This window comes from Ursus arctos, unplaced genomic scaffold (assembly GCF_023065955.2).
Source record: "Ursus arctos isolate Adak ecotype North America unplaced genomic scaffold, UrsArc2.0 scaffold_20, whole genome shotgun sequence".
NCBI lineage: Eukaryota > Metazoa > Chordata > Mammalia > Carnivora > Ursidae > Ursus > Ursus arctos.
The window spans coordinates 17,130,339-17,157,680 of record NW_026622875.1 but is presented as its reverse complement, the minus strand read 5'-3'; the positions used below and the strand labels follow the sequence as shown (position 1 = coordinate 17,157,680).

General features: G+C 34.4%; 1 long non-coding RNA gene across 3 annotated transcripts in view; it reads left to right on the top strand.

Moving 5' to 3' along the window:
- The window catches only part of LOC113254034 (uncharacterized), a 205,176-nt gene that overhangs the window by 115,481 nt on the left and 62,353 nt on the right, over window positions 1–27,342 (top strand). The window lies entirely within an intron of this gene.

Here is a 27,342-nt window from a genome sequence, read left to right as displayed (position 1 = left end):
GCAGCTAACGTGTAAAAAAGAAGCAATAACAACTAAAACGATATAACATTGAAAAATATCTTAATGGTTCTCTTTTTTCACTGAGGATAAATATATTCTTAAAGTATACTTTGAAAAAATGCTAATAAGAAAAAGAGCTCTCCAAACCCAAATACTAAATAAAATTATTATTAAGTGATCTAGAATGTATACCCACATGGAAACATTACAAACATTCAACAGATAGTCTAAATGTTAAGATGGGCCTGACACTGAGATACTCAGAAAAACATGGCCCTTGTCCTTACTGAGCATATGCAGTTCTAGCATGCAAAAAGATAAATGAGAAATAACAATTGTGTGACAACTGCTCTCATAGGCCAATATAGGCAACATATAATTGAAGACAAGAGCAACAAGTTCATAAATTTAGCATTAATATACAATTGAAATGGGGGGGGGAAGGATTCATGGTTTTAATGGATTTTTCTTTCTTCCCTCCTCCAGAAAAGAACAAATGCCATGCTTTATTGACTGAGATGATCATAAGATGTAACAGCTCTCATTTGTTTTGCTGACTCTTAGTTTCCTCATTTATGAAATAGAGTTTAAAATCTTTTTGAAGGCCAAATGAGAATATTTGATATCTCAGTGTGTACTGTTGAGTGCTACACAAATGTTAGTCATCACTCTTAAAATTATCTCTAGCATGTGCATATCACATGGTTAATGAAGTCTCACAATAGAAACCTAAAAAATATCTGTTCAGCTCATTTTTATTTCACAACTGGTTTTAGTCATTATTATTGATACAATGTTTTTGAGTGACATTTACACAATAAAAAAGACTGGAAAGTATACAATTATGAGACTGTAATCCCAATAATTTCCTTGAAGTAATTTAATTATTAAAAAGGCTAAATTATATTAATCCCAAAAGATATTCTTAGAACTTTTAAAATGCTGCATTTCTATTTGAAATGGGTATGTAATTACTGCTTGAGTTACAATTAACTTTTGTTGTAAAGTCTGAAGATAACAGTGATGTTTCCATATGAAAAAATAACAAAAATAGGATTTTTAGTGCGATTTACACTTATCAGAAATAATCATAAATTTTTAAAGTATATTTTATGTGAAATTATTTTTTATCACTTAATGTTAGGGATGAGGTATTTACTTATCTATATAGTTACTTATTCTCATGTTCCTTTTGCTCCTCTAGGATACATCACTGACTTACATTCATAGCACAGTTATCTTTCAGTTTTATTTTGTCTGTTCCAAAAGAATCAGAAAATAGAGTCATATTTGTGCTTGTATTTTTCACCAACCTTATCTCATATAATGACGCATATATTACTGTAGAAGTCAGACATATAAATCCAAAGAGAGATGGAGAATAGGAAGAAGAAAGCAAGCTTTAAAGTCTATCTGTTCCCTGACACTGCATTAAGAACTCATCACTCATGTGAAATCAAAGAGAGATCACACTCAATTCCATGTCAGACCCCTACTGCAATATGAGACTTTAAGAAAAGAAAGTTAAGATAACCACTTCAAGCAAATAAAAATGTTTCAATATAATTAACTTCACGATGACTTTGACTACTAAGAAATATAAACAAAATTCAAGTTTCATATATATATATAAAAATATTTGTGTTTATATTAATAACAACATCTGAACAACAAAGAAACAAAAAGCACCATAAAATTAAATACAAGAATTTCTCAGTCTCAAGAAATAATACCATGGAGACTATTAATTTTATGAAAACCATAAATAATTCTTTATGTAACTCTTCAGTAATTTTAATATTTTACATTTGCCATGATTCACAAACCAAAGGTCATCCTTAAATATTGATTTTGCCCGTAGTGTCATTCTACTTGAAATCTCTTTAGATTACATTTTTTTTAGGTTACATATTTTTAATAAAACTTTAGAAATATATTTCATGGACTAATTTGTTCTCTGTGTGAAATTATACTTCTGTATCCATAATGGTATCTACTTTAGAGTTCTCCTCACAACATAGAGCTGCTACAACACAAGTGTTACCCTTTTTCTTACCACAAACAGTATGATGTAGTTTTGCTACATCCGTAGATTATGTGCCTTCAAACAGCAAAGTTCAAATAGATGGGTAAAGAGTATGTTTGACAAAATTTTAGGGAAAAGAATGGTAAAGTAGAAGAACGATTTCTTACTTTTCTAACATTAGGCCAATAGATTTGGATGCATTTAAATATATATACATTGTTGCAGACTGTAAATTTGCAAATGTGTATATATTTATATGGTGTTACCCAAATTGTATATATTGTATCATCTTTTTATTCACAATTTTACATTTATGAAATCTGATGAGGGACTGCCTTATCTGTGCTCAACTTGATATAAAGCCAACAAAATCTCTGTCAATTTTCCTTTTAATTACTCCAATAATATTAACCGCTGATGGCTTTATTCTCTACATCTCCGTTGGCAACCTGAAAGGCAATTCTCACTCTAACTCAGCTCCCGGGGTGCCATCCACAAGAGATTGTCACCTTGCTGTGGATTGTGACCTCTGACCCCACCACTTTCTTCCTGTAACAGTACTACCTTTGCACATTTAATGAACTTTGTACACAGTTAAAAAGATGTCAGCACAGAGAAATGTTGGGTCCTGCTGTGAAAAATTCCATTGTTTCTATACATCTAATTGACCTTTCACGTTATAGAAGATAAGAAAAAAAAAATCAATAAGGTTATTTAGTAGCCACTCCAGTGCAATCTTTATTATTAATATGCTAAACATGTTGCTTTCAAGCCATTGACACCTAAACACTGCAAGAAGTATCAAAATTACTTCTCATTAATAACCATTGTATTAATCACTGTTGCCCAGAACTAGAATCTGACTGCGAAATCCCCTGGTGGAAATTGCTATAATCGTTCAAACTACAGGAATGAATATTTTTCAGCATAATTACTGCTGTCGTCTTATTGAAAAATATCCCATTAGATGGCAGCTTTTAGTTACGTAAATCGTGTTGATTAATTTTTAATTTCCATCATTTATATGACATTGCACAAGTAAAGATCTTTGATAATTTAAATGGTTAGCTGAGCAATTATTAAAATAACTTACAGCAATTCAAACATTCATTTACTTACTACAAGTGCCATACATCATTAACTCCTGATTAAAATAAAGTTTGGGAAATTGCAAGTGCTGAATTGATCACTAAGATATGTATTTCAGAGTGTTTTATAAAAATATTCATGCCATGTAGCATGCCTCAGCTGTAATGATAAAGCTCTAGCATAAATGTTTTAAAGCAAGGGAATCTGAATTACACTGGCAATATGGCATCCCAGCCGTGTGCTCAAATACATATTTATGCCTCTAGGCAGACAATTTAAATGGTCTTTAACATTACAATTTTTAGTCACCCCAGTACCTCTTTTATTTAAAACAAACAAAAAGTTTCAGTACTTATGAGTCTTAGTTGTGTATTTTATTTTTATTGACTTGTTTGAATCTTAATATTAACTGTGAATTCTTAGATAACTTCTTTAGGTGTAATTGGGAAAGTAACTGTACTTAGCTTGTAAAGCTGTGCTATGGGTAACATGACTCAAGAAATGTAGTGTGTATTGATAGTATATGGGATATAGTAAGTAATAAATAATGATCATAATATTTCATGGTATAATCCTTCAAATATATGGCCAGTATACAAAGATAAATGTTTTTATGTACAGAAATAAATGTCCTTTTGATCCTTAATATCTCCCTAAATTAGTGTACATAAATTAAAAACAAAGACAAAAACATCCATGTTCTTAGATTTCAGCTGAGTTGCCTGCCAATTCTTATGGTTTAAGTAAACAGAATAAAGATTGTAAAGTAGGTGAGTAGATAGAAGAAACCCCATGTCGTCACAGTTAGTAAGTGATTACACCCAAGTCCCATTGGAACTAAAAGAAAGCCGAAGGAAAAATTAAGTCTAATATATTGCAAAATTACAAAATCTAAAATTTGTACTTTGAGGTGTTTTCTGGAACATAGTTGACCAGTTTAGGGGAAATTGGCAGGGAGCACAATTTTTACCACATTTTATTTTCCAAAAATCAGGATAAATTTGTTTAAAAAATTAAATTTTATATATAAATATTTATATACAAATATTCAAAAAGCTTCTGTAACATAAACTCTGACAAAGGTCAAGAAGTTGTTTTCATAGTTTTTCATCTCAAAATATTCATAGTTCAGTTGGAAAATACAATTTAGACTAATATTTGCAGTGTACAATGACAATGCTAAAATATATCCAAGGCTCATAAGTGGATAGGAAAGAAATTCTTAACTGGATTTAGAGGGGTTTTAGAAACCTTCTTAAGGTAGGGATGGTTGACTGGGTCTTGGAGGTTAAGAATTTGCTAGAACATTGTTTAGGAGAAAAGTGTTCCAGGAAAAAGAAACATGGTGTATAAATGAGTACTAAGAGTGCATATGATCCTATGTGCCTAGTCCCTGGAAGATTCTAGTGTTCAATAAGAATTTGTTGAATGAATCAGTGAATGAACATATCAAAGAATGAAAGAAGGTGATAGAAAGGTCCTGGAAGAGATTTTTTTAAAAGTATTCTAAAAAGAGAAGGTAGACCTTTGTCTTTATAATTTTGCCTCTTCCTCTACATTTTTGTGCCCCCCCCCAATTTCTCAAGCCCTGTTTTAATCTTTTGATTCTTTCACAAATGTTCTACACAAGTGCTTCCTGAGTTCATTCTTCTTTTAATCCCCTGATGTTAAATTCATTTTTGATATTTCTTTGTGTGTGGTCCTGGACCTATGTGCCCAGATGTATCCTTCAACTCTCGCCGCCCTGCTCTGTATTTCAGAGCTGTGAGATGTAGTTCCTAGGCTCCCATATAAATGGCTTCCTGGTGGAGTTCAGCCAAGGGGTGACATTGGGGCAGATTAGAGGGCAGGAAGATGAGAGAAGCGAGCGTGACTCCACTCTGTCTTTTGCAGGGGTTATGCCTCCACGTGGTTCCATATCCTGCCAGATAAGTTCACCATACTTCTATCTTCCATGTGTTGACCCTAACCCAGGCTCCAATAATACTATTTCCTCCAGTTGTCTCCTTTGAAGGATTCTGAGATTATTTTTAGAGATTTAAATATAAAATACTTTTTATTGAGTTCAATTACTATGTATAAGATGAAACTGAAGATAAGAAATATTAAATTACTTCCCCAAAGTTTTATATATTAATAGATATTAAAACAGAGTAAAAAGAGCTCTTTGACTTCTCATGCAGTATTCTTTCCACAGTGCTACAGTGTCACTTCATTGAATATATTTGACAAAGAAATTACACATTACAACTAATGTGAGAAGATTAAAAAATAAAGTTGGGAAAGAAGGAACAAAAGAAACATTGTGTCAGAAAGAAACTTTTGACTTCACATAACTAGAAAACTAACCATAGATTAAACAAACAGATTTCCTTTTCTTAAATATGAACCAATTAGAGGTAGGCAGTTACTGCCTTTGGCTCGTTGGTCCACTATATGGTGGTAACATCTCAGGGATTCTATTGCCGTTTTCTCCATGGAACATGAGGTCCCAGGTATTATGTCCATACTTAATGAAGAAAGAAAATAAGGGCTTGCCAAGGTACATATATCCCTTTTTAGCTTGAAAGCAAGTTTTTCTAATGTTCTAAGGGGACTTCATTTAGATCTTATTAGCTAGACATGTGACACAGGACCACAGTTACAGTGAAGGCTGAGGAAATCAATTATTTAGATTTTTTTAGTTGTCTTAATAAAGGCTGGAACTGAAAAGAAAGCTGAGAGTGAGTTACGAGTTAGCCAGGCAACAGAGAAAAGAAAAAGGGAGCCATTTTAACCACAGATAAATGAGCAAACACCAGCTTTGAGAGAAGTAAATTGTGTAGTTGAGAAAACTTTGTATTAAGAAATAACTTGGCCTGGGGCGCCTGGGTGGCTCAGTTGTTAAGCATCTGCCTTAGGCTCAGGGTGTGATCCTGGTGTTATGGGATGGAGCCCCACATCAGGCTCCTCCACTGGGAGCCTGCTTCTTCCTCTCCCATTCCCCCTGTTTGTGTTCCCTCTCTCTCTGGCTGTCTCTGTCTCTGTCAAATAAATAAATAAAATCTTAAAAAAAATAATAATAACTTGGCTAATGTCCTGGTATGGAACAAATGAAGTTGAAAGTGTTGGACAAAACACAGGTTAGCAGAGATATTTTCATTTGTGGAGACTGAGGCTCAGAGAAGGTGGAAGAATCATCCCAAGTTAATATACCTGGTAACTGACAATGCCAATTTTCAGGACTAATTTTGTTTTAACTCTAGTGCATTCAAACTTTCTACTATCCTATGTAGTCATGATATGGTTTGTTAGCTGCTACCAAAGAATTCCATAAGTTTATTATGTATACAACCAATTCATACACTTTTTATTATCCTCCTCACACCTACAGGCTCCCAATGACTTTTATACTTCGAAGCTGAACTTCACCTTAAAAAATAAAGCTTTCATTTCTATTATACGTTTATAGAAAGCAAAATAATGATAGTTTAGTTTTCCCTAAAACCCAGATCTTTTAGGAATGATAGTGAGTTGTGCACAACACAGAAAATAGATTTTAATAACAGGACAAATCTCAAGATAATTTAATAATAAGAGAGTCTGTGTTCACACTTTGGTTCATTTTTGCCCTCAAGAGATATTTTTGGACTAAATTGGTATAGTTTATGCCTTCTAAGTGTATTATACATAATTAATTCTGTTGATTCCTAATAAGATCTGCAATGAAACATCATAGTAGTTGTAACTAATATTTTGTTCATTCTGCCTAGTTGAATGTTACATAAATATCCCCTTTTTACTCAACTTTATATTCCCTACAGTATTCAGTCTGGTATCTAACACAGAAGAGAGGCTCACTTATCATTCTTTAATGGATTCTTTACTAATCCAGGTTGATATTTTGCCTGTTCACTACATTATTATGGAAAGTTGACTCTTCCATTCCTGCTTAAAAGCCTGAAGTGAGAAGTACATTGACTTCTCTGTAGGTTTTCAGTTTTGGACATTTTCCTGAGGAAACCTCCTCACTCAACTTCCTTCTGTTGGAGTTGGTTCTATACTTGGCTAGACTTTCTTCTATAAGACACTGTGGCTTAAAGACAAGTGAGTCTGTTTCTTCACATGTTTAATATTAAATGAAGACATTGGGCTGTATGTTTTCTGAAGCTAATGCAATTTTAGCATTTGGTATTTACATGATTTTTTTGTGGACCATTAGCTATCTCTTTTAACTATTTCCTACGTGATTAGTTTCCAGATTCTTTATTTTGGTTATCCTTCAAAAAAACCTATTTCAGTTTAGAGAAGTGTTTTAAAGTAGGGTACTCCAAATGAAGAGCTACAATAATAATAAATCACGCAAATAATAATAGCTAATATTTACTAATGTCTCACATACCAGAGTTTTGTATGCGTCCTTTTGTTTATCTTTACAATGACTTTTTGAAGTAACTATTCTTATTGTCTTCATTTTATGATGAGAAACTGACTCTTGAAGACCTTGAAGTTACCATAAGCTGTCCAAAGCTCAGGATCAATGAATCCTCTTCTTTATGGGTTGACTTTTATTATCTTTCCTATATAGTTTTATTTAAAAAGTTGTTAACACAAGCTTCCTACCTCTGTGTTAATGGCTTCATTCTTCTCTAATGACCAAACATTTAAGCAAGATTTTAAAACTTTGCATTTTTAAAACATTGCATTTAAAAAACTTATCTATTAACATTATTTCAATGAAATTTTATTTTACTGACTTATAATCTAATTTCTGAAAACAAAATATATGTCAATAGTACCATCTAATAACCTTAAGAGAGTTTTTTTTTACAGATAACAATCTATATGTTAATAGGCTATAATAATATAATAGGGCTATATTAAGCACTTTTTTTACTAAATGTTGAGCATCTTTATAGGATTTAATGTTAGATTTTCAATATCTATCCAATAATTCAATATTCTCGTATTTTTATCATATTCCCAGAATTAAATGAAGCAAATAAACAGTCCTCTATCTGTGAAAGTAAATGTTTATTCAGTCCACTTCCAGTGCTCAAAACATTTGTCACAGTACTTAGATGAGAAAGCAGGAGACACATTTTTGCACAGTTGTTTTATTTGAAAAGTTACACATATTGCATAAATCACCTGATTTAGTTTTATAGTGAGCAAGAAATAAAACACATGAGATTTCTCCCAAAGGTAGATGGCTGAGATTGAATTGGCAATTTTGTCAGAACTGTAACATCACTTTTTAAGTTAACTTTAGGTTATTTGTTCTTGGTTTAAAATTAAGTTACTTTTCAGGCAATCTTATAATCAGTATTTCAAAATTTTGAACTCATAGTGTGACAAGGGAGGGGGGTATTCCAGAGTCACTCACATTAACACTAATCTTTCTGAAGCGTTAATATTATTATTATTATTTTTAAAGATTTTATTTATTTATTCGACAGAGATAGAGACAGCCAGCGAGAGAGGGAACACAAGCAGGGGGAGTGGGAGAGGAAGAAGCAGGCTCATAGCGGAAGAGCCCGATGTGGGGCTCGATCCCATAACGCCGGGATCACGCCCTGAGCCGAAGGCAGACGCCCAACCACTGTGCCACCCAGGCGCCCCTGAAGCGTTAATATTATTAAGAGAGAAAATATTCCTGTCAGAAACAAAATAAGTGATATATTTGACTCCGTCATCTTTTGGAACAGTCATGTGTTCACCTAGATTTCCAGTATTGTGATCATTTCCCCATTTTTCATTTGAGTAACCTTCCTACAAAGCATCTCATATTCCCTCTTAAGAATCAGTCAGTAGTGTTAAATTTCTAAGATCCACCATCCACTCTGCCTAATCTTTATGTTCTTCATAGCTACATTTTAACAATAAACAACCAGGAAAATTATGTCACTGTGTATATTTATACGCAAATAAATTTTTGAGATATATCTTTTAAAAATTATTTTACCTGTGATTTCTTGTCAATGCCAAGACAGTGAACTAGCCAAGGCTGGTGGCTTTCTGCCTCCAAAATCACCTGCAATAATTATAGATTTGAAAGGCAGGTAAGGATTCCAGGAACTAACAACCACCACCACAAAATAGGTCCTTGGGGAAACCCTTTCTTAGAAAGAATAAAGGGTGCCTTTATCTGGACATGTGGTTATAACCTGGAGAACAGAATTGCTAGGAAAATCCTTTTGAACTCTGCCCCCCACACATACCAGATGCTGGTGTCCTTCAGTTAATAATAGGCCCTGAATAGGTAAATAATTTATACAAAGAAGTGTGGACTGATCAAATTCTACATTCACTCCTACAAATCGTCTAGGCTGATAGATTTTAACCAGGCACAAGGCTCCCACTAATGTTGTTTCACCATAAAGAGTTAAAAGATACACCCCTGATATTAGCTATTACCTGGTAGAGTAGTTTCAAAGGGGAGATCAACATTGAGTCCTGTTCTGGTCCCTTCTCCCCATACTGCAGAGAGAGTAGTGGAGCCCAAGAGAAAAAATGAACTCATACTTGAAAATAACTAAACCCTTATGGGGAATATCTCTTCGAAAGAAAGATATCAAACTGAAAAACTTATGTTACGTGCTGCAGAATTATTGGAACAGTTTGGACAAGGATTTCAATTCAGCCTAGTATCTTCAGGCATTAAGGGATGATAATGGTGATATAAACAAGATTATTGTCACCATTCACCCAATGGAGATTGATTTCTATAGCCTTGAGTTTGCCCAAACCAAAGAAACTGCAAAATTATTTGCCACTAAACCTGGAGGCAGTCTATAGTAATCACCAAAACAGAAAATGAAAATTTGTGTCCTTGTTTGTTCCTTTGATGAACAAACAAAAAACTCTTGTTTTTGACCATGTGGTGCAGCCACTAAGTAAGCCAGAGCAATATTTCCTCCCAGGGAACCGGTAAAATAACAGTAAGACAGGGTCAAGCACCAAACAGGCAACTCCATAGGTTGTCCTCTGTGATATAAACACAAACTTATTTACATATATTTTTCCATATAATAGACACACATAATTTAAAAAGAAAATTCTATAGGAGGATTAAAGTTTAATGCAGCTGTTTCCTGCATGGTTCTTCCTTTCTTCCTGTTCCCTTCCTATAGAAATAACCTGTAAATATTCAGCAGTTACTTTTGATTCTTCTAAAATATAGGTTCCATAAGGGCAGAGCTTTTCTGTGTCTTGATTTATCATGTTGGAAGTTTCCTCCAAATGTCTGGTTATCCTGTTTGTTTTTCATTTTTAAGAATGATATAATAAAACACTGAAATCTAGCATGGGATGGGGCTTAATAAAGACTGTAGAATTTTGGGGGTGCCTGGGTGGTTTAGTCAGTTAAGCAGCTGCCTTCGTCTTGGGCCATGGTCCTAGCGTCCTGGGATCGAGCCCTACATCAAGCCCGCATTGAGCCCACATGGAGCCCCGTGTTGGGCTACCTGCTCAGTGGGGAGTCTGCTTCTCTCTCCCCCTGCTCTTGTGCTCTTGCTTGCTTGCTCTCTCTCCCTCTCAAAAAAAAAAAAAAAAAAAGACTAGAATTTTAACCTTCAGTGTTTGAGAGTCAAATCAAGTGTTTTAATTTTTTTCCAGTTTTATTGAGATACAATTGACAGATAATGTATTAATTTAAGGTGTATGCCATAATTTTATATATGTATATTTAGCAAAATGATTGTCATAGTTAGTTAACATCCACCAGTTCACATAGTTAACAGTATTTTTTTTCATGAGAACGTTTAAGATTTATTCGCTTCGTAACTTTTGAATATACAATATAGTATTGTTAACTATAGTCACCATGCTGTCTATTATATCATCAGAACTTATAACTGTAAGTGTGTACCTTTTGACCACCTTCACTTATTTCTCTCAACTCTTATCCTCCACTTCTGGCAACCACCAATCTGTTTTGTGTTTCTAGGAGTTTGTTTTGTTTTGTTTTTTAAAGGTTCCACATACAGGTAAGATGATATGGTATTGAGGCACCTGGGTGGCACAGTCGGTGAAGCATCTGACTCTCCGTGTCAGCTCAGGTCGTGATCTCAGGGCTGTGATATTGAGCCCTGTGTCAGGCTCTGCACTCAGTGTGGAGTCTGCTTGAGATTCTCTCTCCCTCTGCCCCTCCCACTCGTGCTCTTTCTAATAAATGAATAAATTTTTTAAAAAAGATCATATCTGTCTGATTTATTTCATTTCACATAATGCCCTCAGGGTCCATCCATGTTGCCACAAATGGCAAGATTTTATTCGTTTGTGGCTGAATAATATTCCATCATATATATATGGTTTCCATGTCCTGGCTATTGCAAATAATGCTGTAATGCACATATGGGTAGAGATATCTCTTTTAGATAGTGATTTCATTTCCTTCAGATATATACCCAGGAGTGGGATTGCTGACAGTGTACATTGGTGTAGCCACTATGGAAAGCAGTATGGAGGTTCCTCAAAAATTTACAGTTGGAACTATCATAGATCAAATCAACTTTTAAGCTGAAATTCTCCTTAATAAAAGAGGTATAGGATTTATCTTATAGAAGGGGGTGGAGTTGCATATATGTGCAAGGCATTTAATTGACTAGAATAGAACCATTCTATTATTTGCTTTGGTGGAAGGTGAGGAAGATACACGCTTGACTGCAGATGTTCTCTGAGTATAGGAAAAGGTGAACAGCTCAATCATGTCCTATAGCCCTATGCCTCATTCCTGTTCTCAGGGAGATCTGTATCCCAGTCTGGAGGCTTTTGGGGATTCTGCAGGTTTTAGCTTCCTCCTTGGCTGGATTCCCTTCAGACATTTTCTAGGCCATGGTTTAGGCTGTCCTATTAGGTGGTTTCATCATTCATTTTATGACGCCCGATTGTTTGTCGTTTGGAGTATATGTGTTTTCTTATTACTGCTAACTATCCTTTACGGTATTAATGTAGATCTCAGAAGAGGAAGTGGAGAGAAAAACGTGGAGTGGGTCTGTCACTTTCATATGTAGTTTTCATGAAAATTTTCTAGAATGGCTCAATGTTCTGGTTTTTACATCCCTGGGAGCTGCCATTTTAAGAGACCGTACTCTCCAACCATCAGTTTAGGTTACTTCAATGCCTAATAAGCAAGGAGGGGAATTAACGGTTCTTTATAAGACTATCTCAAACAATGTAAAATAAAATATTCTCAACAAGTAGCAGGTGTGTTTACCAGGGCTGAAAGTTCAAGGCTGAGAACCTGGAAAGGAGCAGAATCGTGAAGGATCATGTCCTGCTCAAGGTTCTGATGCTTTATGTGTTAGCCTCTGGGCATCACTGAAGATTTTAACATAGAGCTGACCATTTGAGCACGGTCCTATTTTACCATTCTACTACATGGACAAACCAAAACAAAAAAAACAATGAAAAATAAAATGGGAATGTGAAAATGAGGTCTCAGATGACAGAGATGTAATTGATTATACAGTGTATTTCTTTTCATTTCCTAGCTGATTGAAAAAGAAAAAGGACTTGAGCTGCTTCCAAAAAAAAAAAAAAAAAAGTGATACATAATAAAGCTACAGAGAGAGAAAGCAAAGGGCATGGAATGGAGCAAAGAAATGTGCAATTCACTGTGGTCATTTTTGGGTAGAGAGTTGGTGGGATTCTGAGCAGTTGGTAAACAAAAGAAGGCACAGTAAACTTTGTAACCTTTGCAATGAGCAAGAAAGTAGTTTGTTATGCCAGGACTAGTAAGAATGCTAGTTACTTAGGGAATCTATAGTTTTATTTCTTTCTAAACCTTAATTTTAAATTTATCTGATGTCAGCAAATTTCACATCTGTAAATCAATAATTCTGTATGAAATATAGTAGGGTTTGGAGGAAAGAAAACAGATTTGGGAGTGAGATAAATTTGGTCTTGGCACTGCCGCTTGTTTACTATCCTAATTTTCATCTCTACCTTGAAGGGGTTATTTAATTGTATGTTGTGCATCTGAGGCACGGGGTTCAGTAAAGGGGGGCTAAGTTTTCAAAAGCTGAAATACACTAACTGAAATATAAAAATATATGAAAACATATCATAGCTCAGCAATACTATTAAAATTAGCAAGAGATTTTGTTATACACTTTATAACATTTTGCTGTATTATCTACTATAAGGGACCATCCCTTCCCTACCACCCTCCACAACTACACACACACACACACACACACACGTAGTTTTTCTGTTTTGAGCAAAATATGTATTCTTTTTCCTTAAGTTTGATTGTAGAAGACGATTTTAGACTGGTGGGTTAAAGATACACAGAAGGATTCTTTGAGTCTTCTTGCTGAGAAGTCGGGTAGCCCCGATTTTTGTGTTCACAAATATTAGCAATGCAGCATACCATTTCTATGCGTCATATTTAACAATCTTGTTACAAATTAAAACAATTGGAAAATAGAAAGAAATGCAAATGTCAGTAGAAACTGCTCACTTTTATGAATACAGGTGATCTGAACACGGCTTGATTTATATGTGCAGGTATTGCTTCTACAGAATACAGAAAGGACTAACGACTGTTTCAAGGCACCCTTGAAAATAATTATTCCCATGTCCTCTTTCTGCCCTTTTTCTCCTTGGTGGTCCTCAGACATTCTTTTTCTTTAATAGCACCAGAAGTAGTAGGGGGTAAGAAGAAGGGGTAGACAAGGCGATTTTGTGTACAGTTATAGATATGGCCTTTTGTAGTTTAATTTTTGAAACTGCAGCCTTTAGTTCTTTGAATCTATTTACACAGATGTTGGGGAAGGCGGCTTGTAACCATCTACCACTGGCCTTGTGGTCACCTTTGCCTTAAAGCAATCTCTGGGAGGTACATTAAAAATGATTGTATTAGACACCCATTTCTAAGATACCATGTTTTTATTCTACGTTGTCCTTTTGGAATGTAATCTAACCCATATTCTTTAGACGAGGCATGTTTACTTAGTATTATATGATTAGTACATTTGGAGACCTATGGTTTTCTCATGCTAATATGAGTAGTCCATACAATATATATGGGGCAAGCTAACACATATCTCTCATGTTACTTAAATGAATATCTCAGAAATGTTGGAAGTGAATTTTGATGTGTAATGTCAATGATTAACACTAAAGAGATAATAAATCTTAACCTGATTTTTAGGTTTCAAACCTTGATATTAAGGAAAATATTTTCAGAAGGTCATATTGAACAAAACACTAACTGAAATATAAAAATATATGAAAACATAACTCTGCAATATTATTAAAATTAGAAAGAGATTTTGTTATACCTTTCTCAACATTTTGCTATATTAGCTAGTATAAGGGACATTATAAGGATGCAATGAAACACACTTTAATCTTGTTTATAAAATCTTGCTTTCTCATTTGTTGTTGTTGTTGTTGTTAATATGCCATTAAATAGGTAGTAAGTCCTTCCTGGTTCTTCCTTTTAGGGATGATTTCTATTCCTTCAGATTTTGCAGGTGCACATGTCCTGCTGCTATGCCAAATGCCTTATCCCAGCGGGAGTTTTTACCTGGCCAGGTGTCATGGCTGCCAAGCTGAGAGAAGAACACTAAGTTGAACAGTCAGGGAGATGTGTACAGCATGGTTTCCACCCACCACGTCAGAGATGTTACATATATGATGGTACGAAAGAGCCTGCAATAATGACTAGGCAGTTTCTCTACTTTAGTAAACTCTGATCTTGCTCACTAACTGGTCATATGGACCTCCTGCTGCTAAGCCTAATAACTGCAGCTCGGTTGCCTACATCTTTTCTCACCTTTTTACCAGGAAGGAAGCATTGTCTTTGATTGTCCATCAGGACTAATCCTTTCTCAGCATGATACTTGTTAGCATAATTGCAGAGAAAGAACCAAAAAAGTGCATTAGGAGTTGATCCTTTTTAAAAGATATATGTAATTTGGATGGAAAAGGCACTGCATATATTTCACTAATTCTAATAGTTAAGGTTTCTTTCATTATCATATTTTTCAACCTTTATATTTTCTTTATTTGTATGTAATTAGAAACTCTACTCAACTCCAAGAAAACTTTGCAATCATCTCTATTAGCATTGTTATAATCTAGAGAAGTTTCTGGCTAATATTTTTAAAGACTCTTAGCTCCAGGAGAACATGAATTATGAAAAATTGTGGTTACTTTTGGATCACTTTTGGTGATACAATTGAGTTGTTCATGACTTGTAGAAAAATAGAATGAAAGAAATTAGTTTTGATATCTCTTTCCGAAAATTATGAAATCACTAAAATCCTTTTTATTCAATCTTCAGAGAATAAACTGAGAAACCACACCTGTCCATTAAGGTAATATGCTGCCAGCACAGAGAGTAAGATTAAATGAATAGCAAATATGTGCTTGCATGAGTGTAAGTTGTACTTACTAGAATAATTATATATTTGAATTTTTATTTTTATTGTAAAAAAATGAAAGTTTATTAAATAATCTCTACACCCAATGTGGGACTCAAACTCATGACCCTGAGATCTTCAACTGAGCCAGCCAGGTACCCCAATACTTGAAATTTTAAAAAACAGAAAAGACTTCAAAATGTATTACTAATAAATATAGTATCCCTGTTTAAAGAAACTGTAACTTAAAATTTAATGTCAGTGTTCAAGATATACAAATATTGATGAAGAAGATTGTAGGAATGGGAGAATCAAATTATATTATACATTTGTCCGTGTATTTTATTATTTCTTTTGTCAACCTATGATGCCATTTAGTTTTTGTGTTTCTGCACAAGGCTCAGAAACAGACCCAATGTCAGGAAAATTGTTGAAGTTATCTGGGGCTTTGTTTGACCCAACTTGTAAGTAAAGAAAAAAAAAAGATTAAAAAAAAGATTTTAAAGGCTGAAATTAGGCGCTAGGACGCATCTTGACAAGTGTCTAAAATATAATGAAGATTCCCAGAACGTTACTGAAGTGAGAAGTTTCTACTTCCTTTTCACATTCTAATAAAAATGTGGCAATATATTTAGGTAATGTTATTCCTGCCAGTTTTCTTGCTGTTATTTTTTAATGGTATTGTTTGGCTCTTGATGTTTGAAGACACCGTTTATGGTAATAGTTTAAAACAACTCTTGTTCTGAAGAGAAGAAATCTTGATGCACACATTATTTTGTTAGTTTTGCACAGTGTTTATCATTTAACACGGTGGCCCTGACACCAGGCAGAGTAAAAATTCCAGGCAGGTTCCCATTTAATCATATTATTTTAACATTAAAATAAAAAAAATTCACATTATCCCAAGTAAGTGTTATTGAAATTGAAATATACAATTTAAGGTTAGATTTCATAGTTTTCATTTCCATTAAAGATAGAAAACAATTAGAAATTGCGTAGTTTTTATTTACCTTATTTCAAACATGTTTTATGATGTTAACATTGATTTGGATATTGGGGGATTTACCCAATAGCCCAGATTGAATTGCTATCTGCAGTCTCTCTTTCCTGCTCAGTGTACTGTGGTCTGTGATATCCTTTTGCTTCATTTTATGAGTTAACCAGTTCCATTTCCCCAGATTCTTTCAGGGATCCCTGATAGGCTTATCCATGCCTTCACTGGGAAATCTGGTGCTGGACCACTGCCTACTTGCCTGCATGTCATTTATTTCTATGCTTAGATTTGCTCCCTCTGGGTGGCTACTGCATGGATCCTCCCTACCTAAGTACACATGACCAGGATCTAATGTTTAAGACATTTAAATAGAGATCTTTGAGATAGCATAACGGGTTGCAGGATAGCAACCGATCAGACATTGAAGAATGAGTCCTTCTTTGTTTAGCTCTTCCTTGTAATTATTTTGTAGCTTGCCTTATTGAAACTGAGAAGAAAGTGGCCCCTTTGACTCTAGATGAAACCATCTCACAAGACCCAAGTTCCTATCTCATTACTGACCTTGCATAAGTTTTCCATGTTTGACCTTCCATAAACAAATGTTGCAAAACTCATACATGGCTTACAGTCACAAAAAACAATAGTAATTTTTAGAGATAAATCCACACTCAAAAATGAAACATTTCAGGGGCACCTGGGTGGCTCAGTTGGTTAAGCATTTAACTCTTGATTTTGGCTCAGGTCATGATCTCAGGGTTGTGAGATTGAGGGGTCAGGCTCTGTTGCTCAGCAGGGAGTCTGCTTGAGATTCTCTCCCTCCCTCTCCCTCTGCCACTGCCCCCCTCATGCTCTCTCTCGCTCTAAAATAAATAATCTTTTTAAAAACTGAAGCATTTCAAATTTATCAAAATGCTGCATTGGTCTTAATCAGACAAAATTTGATGTTGTTATGCTGAGTGCTTTTCCTTGAGGCCCATTGTCCTGGATATCTGCAGTCTAGATTTTTTTTTTTAACCATCTTATAACCCAATATACCACTAGATTAGATTTTCCAGGATATAATATTTCACTGAAGGGACAATTCTTGTAAAAGAGAACCCCTCCTTAGGCTTTGAAATTAGTTTGACTAAGGATAAATAGCCCAAGGCCAATCATTAGGGTTCAAGTTCCAATTCTGGTACTATTTCCAGAACAGGGGCTCTATTTAGGCAGACTTTTTCAAGTTTGTGATCTGTTGGTATAGAAACTGGTCCTAAAGTATTAGTGGTAGATGTGTTTCTCTTTTCTATGACAATCATGGCACTGAGTTAGGGGGTCCGGTCCTGACCTTGTCTTTATTGTGAGAATAAATGTTTCTTCTTCTTTCCTTGCCTGATTATACCCAGATGAAATCAGACTGAATATATAAAGGATATTTTAATACATTAGATTTTACAAAATTTCCTTCCCTGCTTTAATAATTTTACATGTCAACTTGGCTAAGTCACGATGTTCAAATATTTGGCTGAACATTATTCTAGATGTTTCTGTGAAAGCACATTTTAGATGAAGCTAACATTTAAATCATGAAATTTTGAGTTAAGCAGACTACCTTTCATTATGTTGGGTGGGCCTTATCCAATCAGTTGAAGGTCTCAGAACAGGCTGATCTCCCCCGGAGAAGAGGGAATTCTGACAGCAGACTACTTTTGGACTCAAACTGCAGCACTTCCCTAGGTTTCCAGCCTTCTGACCTAGCCTGAAGATTTAGGACTTGGCAAACCACCACAATAGTGTGAGCCAGTTTCTTAAGCTCTCTTTCTATGTGTATATACACAGATACACAAGTATATAAATATATACATACATACATATATGCACATGTGTACATATATACACACATTCTGTTGGTTCTGATTCTCTAGGGAACCCTGATTAATACAACTGCCAAACCTTTTATTATTTCTACTCTTAAAGATTCCTTGATATTCTCCCCTACCCCAGTTTTATTGAGATATAATTGACACAAAATACTGTGTAAGTTTAAGGTGTACAATATGATGATTTGATACATGCATATATTATAAAATAATCACCAAAATAAAGTTAGTTAACATATCAATCACCTCATAACTACCGCTATTTTGGGGGGGTGGAGTGAGAACATTTAAGATCTGATTCTCAGCAACTTTCAAGTAAGTAATACAGTATTGTTAACTATAGTCACTATCCTGTACTTTAGATCCTCAGAACTTATCTAAAAACTGGAAGTTTATATCCTTTGTTCCAATATCCTCATTTTCCCCCACCCCCAGCCTCTGAAAATCCCCATTCTACTCTGTTTCTATGAGTTCAACTGTTTTTTTAGATTCCACATGTGAGAAAAGACAGCATTTATCTTTCTCTGACTTATTTCACTTAGCAAAATATCCCTAAGATCCATCTATATTGTCACAAACGTCAGCATTTCCTAATTTTTATGGCTGAATAGTATTCCAGCGTGTGTATCCGTGTGCGTGCATGCACATCATGTGTGTACGTGTGGATGCACATACCACATTTTCTTTATCAGGAAATTACCTGTGATAGATATTTGGGTTGTCCACTTGCTGGACACTTACACTGTTTCCATGTCTTTGCTATTATAAATAATGCTGCAATGACCATTGGGGTGAAAATATCTCTTTAAGATAGTGATTTCATTTCCTTCAGATATATACCAGACATACAATTCTGGACGATACTACTTTTAATTTTTTGAGGACCCTCCATACTCTTTTTCCATTGTGGCTGCACAGTTTACATTCGCATATCATCTCTATTCTTCATTGGAGATCTTAGTCTTCTGTGGAATATCTTTGTAACTCTTTGAATAAGCAAACTCTCTCTGTTCTATGTTCCAATCCTACCTTTTTACATCTATATTAAGATAAAGGAGAGAAAAAAAGGAGAAAGGAAGGACAAATTTAATTATAATTGGTAAGAACCTAGGCTTAGTGTTTGTAAAACTCTCATTTGTTTTAAGGTAGATCCACGCAAAGCCCTTATTTCCTCTTTCTAATGAATTAAGTCTTATTTTATCTAAAGTCTCAAAAAGTATATCAATATGGCATAATTAGCTCTTTAACTTGTCTCATGTAATTTATTAAAGAAAAAATGAAATGATTCTATGTATTATTTATACTAAAGAAATCAAATATTTTCAGCTTCCCTTTTCTCATTCTATTTTAATGCTTTACAGTCTATTTTAGGTCAACTTAATTGGACAAATATTTAGAACTTGAAAATAATAAGAATATTTTTAAAAAATTAAAGTTTAGCCAATATCTGTCTTTGACAACAAAGCTGACCATTTTAACTACATAAATTTAATTACAAAGAAAGTATATGCATATAAAATCATGTTGCTCACATTGTACATCCATACTCCAGTGGTATCCTAGGGACGTTAGTAAAAATAGATCATCCATTGAACGATAGCTACAACCTTAATGCAAATAGTACACTGGAGAATTTTTATAACTGAGCACACATACACATTGAATGGTCTTCCGATTGTGCTATTTCTTTTGCATGTGAGTATGTCTATGTGATTTTTAGATTTTTTTATAGAGATTAGGTAAGGGCCAAGCAATTGAAGGTAAGCAGAATTTCTTTGAAATGAAAAAGGAAAGAATTTTTAAAGAATTTTTCCGTTAAACAGGATAACTAGATAAAGATTTCCCCTATTTCTGCGAAAAGATGTAGAACACGTTTCAGGCAGAAAGTGCTCTCTCCTGAGTGACCCAGTGTTGGCCTTTACTGCAGGAATAGATTTGTTTTGGTAGACTGCTATAGCCAGCTACCTGCAGAGAGAAGGGAATCCTAGTAGAGAGAATTCTTAATAGAGTAGTTAAATATTCTTTCATTTGGGTGAAGCTTTCCCATATGGTATTCTCTTATTTTCAGCATAATTTATAGACTTTTAATTTTAAAACACTTTATTTCACAATAAATACAAATAATTTTGAAATCAACTAGAGAATTGTATATCCTTCGTGAAAAAGTTTTAACCTATTCAAATCTAACAAGTCCACTCCGGAATGGCTGAGAACAAGATGTAAAATGAATGAGAAAAGAAAATAGAGCAGAGTGTACCAGATGTTTTTCACGTGTTGGCCGTACATATATCTTTCTTTTTAGCTTTCAGTTGCAGATTGAGTGCAATGTACATCATTTTATTCACAATAGATGGCTATGTATCATCTATTCACATATGGATATCATCTCTCTCAAGATTTATTGAAATAGAAAGATAGGAAAACACAACATGGTATATATGCTGAATTCTGTATCAGCAAATGCGAATTATGTAGTTAGATGCTCTCTTCAAGGGATTTCTTATCACTGTCTCACTGGGTAGTGTAAGGATTAATTAGTTAAAGTTTGAAGGCTCTTTGAAGCTAGAAAACACTATGCAAGTGCTAAGCATTATCGTGGTAACTCGAGAGTGAGGCACAAGTGATTTGCAACCTCATCAGCTCTTTGAAATGTGTGTCTAGTCTGATTCACAGTTTTCTCTTACAGTGTTTTATGGATTGGAAAGTTCTTATCAGATTTTGAAGATGAAACATGTTCTATTGAAATATGCTAATCTGCACAATCTTTTTTTTTCTGTGTCTTTAGTAATGTTTCTCAAAATAAAAGGAAATGAGATGATTCTAAAGATAGTTTTATAAAGCATGATTTTGACATCCATTACAACTCATGTATTATCATTGGTTGACTAAGCTGTAGTTCTCTTAATTAGTGCAACCAAAGTCTAGTTCATTTGCATGAGGGTAGCTATTCCCATCTTTTATGGGAAAGACTTTAAAAGAGTCAGGCAAGTATCCACTGTTTCCAAAATGCTTATAAAGATTTTATTGGCATATTTCAGTCATTTCTCACTGTAATAATGCCAATTCTGAAGTGTTATTTATTATGTCTCTTAAGAAGATACTTTAAATAGTTAAACACAATAATTATTTCCTTTATTCATAAGTCAAATTCTGCATACATCTTTCCCTCTCCTTCTACTCTGTGATTGTATACGGTAATATGTCAAGAACAGTGATATGCTGATTATACATTGTATTTCATATTTCATATTTATAAAAAGTTTTTCTTTGATAAAGTACCACATTTTCCAATTTTCCTTTTTTGAACCCCTTGGAGATGGCAGTGAGGATATGGAATTTTTTAAAGCAAAGTAGATGTGTAACAAGCTGATTCCAAGTTAAACTAGATATTGCTCTTTATGAAATTATTTTGTTTTTGAGTGAAATTTTAAAACATAAAATACAAATAGTATAATAAATATGTATTTAACTCCACCCAGAAATAGCTGTTGATGCGTACCTTGTCCCATTTGCGTTACATTCAGTTATAGTTGTAGTATTATCGTCTGAGATCAGTTCCCTTTTCCCCTGTCCAGTGGTGCCATTATTATGAACCTGAGTTTTATCTTTACCTTCATGCTTTCATAGTTTCACTGGGATATATAGGTTTAGGAATAATACTTCTTTGTGTTTTATGAGTTTTTAATGTTTATGTGAATATTATCATAAAGCATGTATCATTGCATTATTTTTTCCATGTAATATTCTTGTTGAGAGCTATGCATATTGATACCACAGGTCCCAGTCTGCTATATTCTGTCTTGTTCCATAATGTGTTTATCTAAGTGCTGTAATGAAAAACCTTCTTCATGCTTCCAGGTACGCATGTATAAGAATTTCTGAAGAATATATAGAAAAGGAAGAGCTAGGGAGCGCCTGGGTGGCATAGCGGTTAAGCGTCTGCCTTCGGCTCAGGGCGTGATCCCGGCGTTATGGGATCGAGCCCCACATCAGGCTCCTCCGCTATGAGCCTGCTTCTTCCTCTCCCACTCCCCCTGCTTGTGTTCCCTCTCTCACTGGCTGTCTCTATCTCTGTCGAATAAATAAATAGAATCTTAAAAAAAAAAGGAAGAGCTAGATTGCAGGGTGTATACAATATCAGTTTGGGGGAGATCAATCATCCTCACTTGTTCCCAGGAGTGGTATTTAGCTACTCTTGTCCACACCTCCTGATTGGCTTAGCCTCTGTCCTGGATTTTTCTTTTTCAAATGAAGTATTATCACACATTGCATCAATAAAAACTAGTGTGGGTTTGTTAAATGTCCATGTTGTGCAATTCTTGCAGCTTTTGTCACAGCTCTATTAGAATACTAGGCAAAGAACATGTTAACAGAGTTCTAAGCTTAACAGGGGATTAAATGTGGAAATTGGCTCTATTTTTCCTGACCCATTTCAACTAAAACATGGCGAATGCCTCATTTTCAAGGACAACATGCAGAATGCTGGATGATAAAACAGTGTATACTGGGTCAGTATACATTGTCAGTAGTGGTGGCTAGGGACAACTAACTCCTTCCAATCTTGTATGATGGTGGTGGAAGTATTGGACAGAGTTTTTCATGCTATCTACTTAACTGAAATTATCAGGCAACCATATATATGGTGGGGTTTAGGGAAAATAAATGTTAAGTCTATGGGAATAAGTTGCAGGGAATGGAAGCTGAGCACACAGAGAGTGGTTAATTGATCTGACTGCAGTGGTTTTTGTCATCCTTCAAACACCTACAACTACTTGTTTATTGGGTTGTTTGATAATGATTACTTATTTTGAAATAATGTCTCACCAGTCAGTTAAAACAATAAAAGTGCATGATTAGTTGAACACTGAGTACTGAATATCCCTTTCAAGAAAGTGTATGGCAACCATAAACCTTGTACAATGTATCTGTTGGTCTTTTCTAGCCATTCTTGGCACCTGGGGCTGTAAATTGAGTGGTCTCATGAAATTCAGAAGAAAAAATCTAAGGACAAGAATTACTTGTTATTTCAAAAGTTAATAGTTACATTAAGAAAACTGCCTGAAGATGCCATTTCCACAGGCTTAATACGTGAACCCGGAGAAAGCGTGTATCACTCTGAGAAGCATGGCTTTTCATTTAGATCAAATTGCTATTTTCTGAGACACATTGCGTTCACTTTTCTTCCAAATCTTTACTTCAGTTACGAAATATGCAGCAATGGCTGTTAATACGTTGCATCCATTAGCAGTAGAGGAGATTCACGAACAGTTGAATATTGCCATTCAGGTATTTCACACAGAAAATCAGATCTAAAAATGCTTCAACTGAACATCCAATTTATGGATCCAAAATAAAGCCTTGGAATTTTTTTCTGCTAGAAATGAAACATCTGACGGTATTTTGAATGCTTTCTAAAATTCGTTCAAAAAAAGTAAACATGGGTGATAACTCTTGGTGAGGACACGAATCATCTTTGGAGAAGATTGTGGATAATTTTATTAAAAAAATCAATAATAAACTGCATTAAAAGAAATACAATTTTCCAGAAAAGAACCAAGGATAATTATAGCTAACAAACCACTTTAAGTATACAAATATGTTCCGGAATAATTACTCTACTTGCTATTTTTAATGTTTAAATAAAGAAGTTATTTTTGTTTTGCTCCAAGGTATACGATTATGGTTTCAAATTTTTGAAAAATTTTAGTTTCAAAAACAATTTTGAAGATAGTTACTTATAAGTCCAACAATGTAATAAAAACAATTTGTCCATAAATATAAAAACAAATGTTAAATATCACAAAATTTTATGTATCTTAGCATACTGTTTTATTCTAAAATCCTGACAGTTTGACAATACATTTTTATAGTCACCCTAGCTTCACTGGACATCATTAAATTACTCTTAGGATTGATGCAACAAATTTATTCCTTATTAACAGTTGGTATTACTCTAAAAGTTGCCAAAATAATGAAGGAAAGGTGGAACTTAGTGTGGTTTTGAGTCATATCTTCCGAATTCTTAACAAGCTTGAACATCTTGTCATTTTTTAACTGATCATTAGAGTTTTCTCTTTTTATTTATCTGTCTCCTTTTTTTCTATTAGGTTAAATTCTCTTATTTTCTTGTTCATTTTTAAGAGTTATTTTGATATTTGGGGGATACTATTACTTTTTCCTGATATATTTTTAATAATGCTTACCTAGAATTTCATGGGCACCCAAGGTAAATCTTGGAATGTGTGATCTGAAGGCTTCCAAAAAGCCAACTCAGAAGTTTTTCTGGGGCTATAATGATAACTTCAAATGAATTAAAGTATTTTGCCATTTCAGCAAAATGTATTTAAAGATATTCATTAAAAAGCTATAAAGCACTTAATGCTATCATATAAAAAGCTGTTTCAACAAAATCCCCTGCCTTATAGAAAGAACCTACTTATTAAATGTTGATTACCTAGCTCCTGGATGGTCTAAATATTTTACAATTGTCTTTTTGGTAATAAATAACCACTTAGCGTATTTGTTAAAAATGCAGGTTCTCCAAGGCCTATTTCACATCACTGAGTCAGAATTTCCAAAGAAAATTCCTCAAACTCTGGATTTTTGAAAAGACTCAAGTTGTTTTTATCTTTGGGAAAGTTTGGGAAACTATACTCTGACACAAATAGCAAAAACAATGGAAAGGAAATTAGAGTCAGAAAGAAATGTCTTATCCTCTTGCCACCCTGCTCCTTCCCTAATCATCTGCCTTCATTTTCTTTCTCAATCTCGGTAAATAATGCTCCAGGCATCCAGCATTTCATAAGAGTCAGAAATCTGTTGGTTTGCAATTTAGCAAAGAGTAAGAAACCTATTTCTGAGCGTTTTCCTTGAGAACATAAAATCTCTGGCTACACACTCATGTCAGTTAATGCTTATTTCTTGCTATAAAATAGCAGTATTTAACAAAAATGTTTTGTCACTGTGGCCAAATAACCTCTGTAAATATTCCACTGCAACTAAGATGATATTGAAAATTTGGAGAATGACATTTTGAATCCCAGATATTCATGGGCTGTAAAAAAGCAGCTTGAGATATCAGAAGCTGTAATGAGAAGGGTTCTTATTCTTATTAACTTCTAAATTGTTTTGTGCTGAAGTAGATGTGCGGGTATTGGACGAACAGGTAGGTCACCGAAGGATAACTGTAGTTAGAGTTGTGAAAGCTTTGGGGAGATTGCACATGGTAAGAGCTCCACAGGAAATTCAGACCTTGGCTCCGCTGGGAGATTTTGAAGACAAGGATATTTCCGGATCGTCATTGATTCTCGAGTAGCCTCTTTGGGGGAGAGAGCACAATATTGTGGAAAAAGACCAATTTTATAGTCAGATAACAGACTTTGAGAAGTTAGCTCACTGTTTTAAGTCTCAAATTTCAGGTTTGGGAAATGGGTTAAAAATATCTACTACCAGAGAGGATTGTTATAAAAATTATATAATAAAATAATGGCAGTTGATTATATTTGCCCTGTACTTGTCCTTAAAACAAAGACCCCATTTAACTTAGTTACTCTGTATAGCTTGGTATGGGTATCTTTAAGAAACACCTTCCTGGTGATGAAGAAAAGAATAGTTATTCTGGCAAAATAGGGTACTTAGTCCAACATTGACTTTGCAGGGCTCCAGCTGTTCTGTAAGGAAATTGACATGACTTGAAAAAAAAGTGGATAATTGTGGGTTATTTAGGAGACGGTCATTATTTACTATGCCTGTACAATTCTCAGAGTGGACATACAGCTTGCACTGAAGCGTGAGATGAGAAAGAGGGAGAGTCATTGGGAAAACCTTGCCTCGAGGATGAATCCTCTAAATTTCTAGTTTGAAATACCGGATGTCTGGTGCTGCTAACTTCTAAGCTAGAGGAGTACCATAAGAAGACCCATGTTTTGTGGGCAAGGTAAAAGGACGTGTTTTGATATGTAGACATGTGAAGTAGAAAGTTGTACATGTGCCATCTGGCAATCAAAGCAAAGATCCAGCCTAGAATGTAACTTTGTTAGTGGTCAGCATAGAAACAGTGTTTAAAGCCCCAAGAACCCATACACCTAGGAAGCAAAACAAAGACGATCCATCATTAAGACCTAGCAATTCCAACATCTAGAGATTTGGTAGAGGAGCGAACAAAATACAAATAAAGTTCATGTGAAAATTAACGGCAAAAAAGATATTACTTAATAAGAGATATTGAGACAGCCAGCTGTTAGCTAGCTAATTGAGAGCATAATATCAATTATAGATTGTCTTTGATCAGATCCAAATGTAAAACAATGAAACGTATGCTAGAAGTAAATATATAAAATTAAATTATTTTTAATGTCAATATTTTATAAGCCAAAGTTAAATAATTATCATAAATTCTGTTAGCAGATGTGTTCTATTATTCCCTTCCTTTCCTTCTTTATTTGTATGTCCTATAAACTCACTGCACAGGGAATTCTCTTAACCCAATTAAAGTTTTATTTAATACCCCTCTCTGCTTTTAATATGTGCAACATCCCATTCCTCAGCAGAGAAGAAATGCAGAATTTGAGATGTTAAATTTAAAACACCTTTGCTTTTTAGAGTTGGGCTCCTGAAATGTGGTTTATTTAGGGATTCTCATCAGACCTTGATTTTTCAGGTTTCTGTGATTGCTTCTCTAAAATAATCAGTGCCTGAAGGTGATGACTACAATAAAATTAAAATTATGCAGGCTTTTAAGAAAATTATGTGTAAGAGAATTCCAAGCTCTTAAATTTGAGTCCTAATAGCATTGCTTTCATCTAAGTGAGTTCTCCACTCACTTTCCCCAGAATTTCAATCTTTTTCTCCCCCTCAGACCAGATAGTACAGCTAAGAACACTGTTAAGCTTGAGATTCTTATCTCTAAAATTAAAGACTGCAGAAAAACTTTAAAAATTCAAATCATTCCGTGAATTCTCCACATGGAATTTTGTCAGAATGAAACTGTGAAGTGGATAAATGTTACCTGAGTGTCCTTGC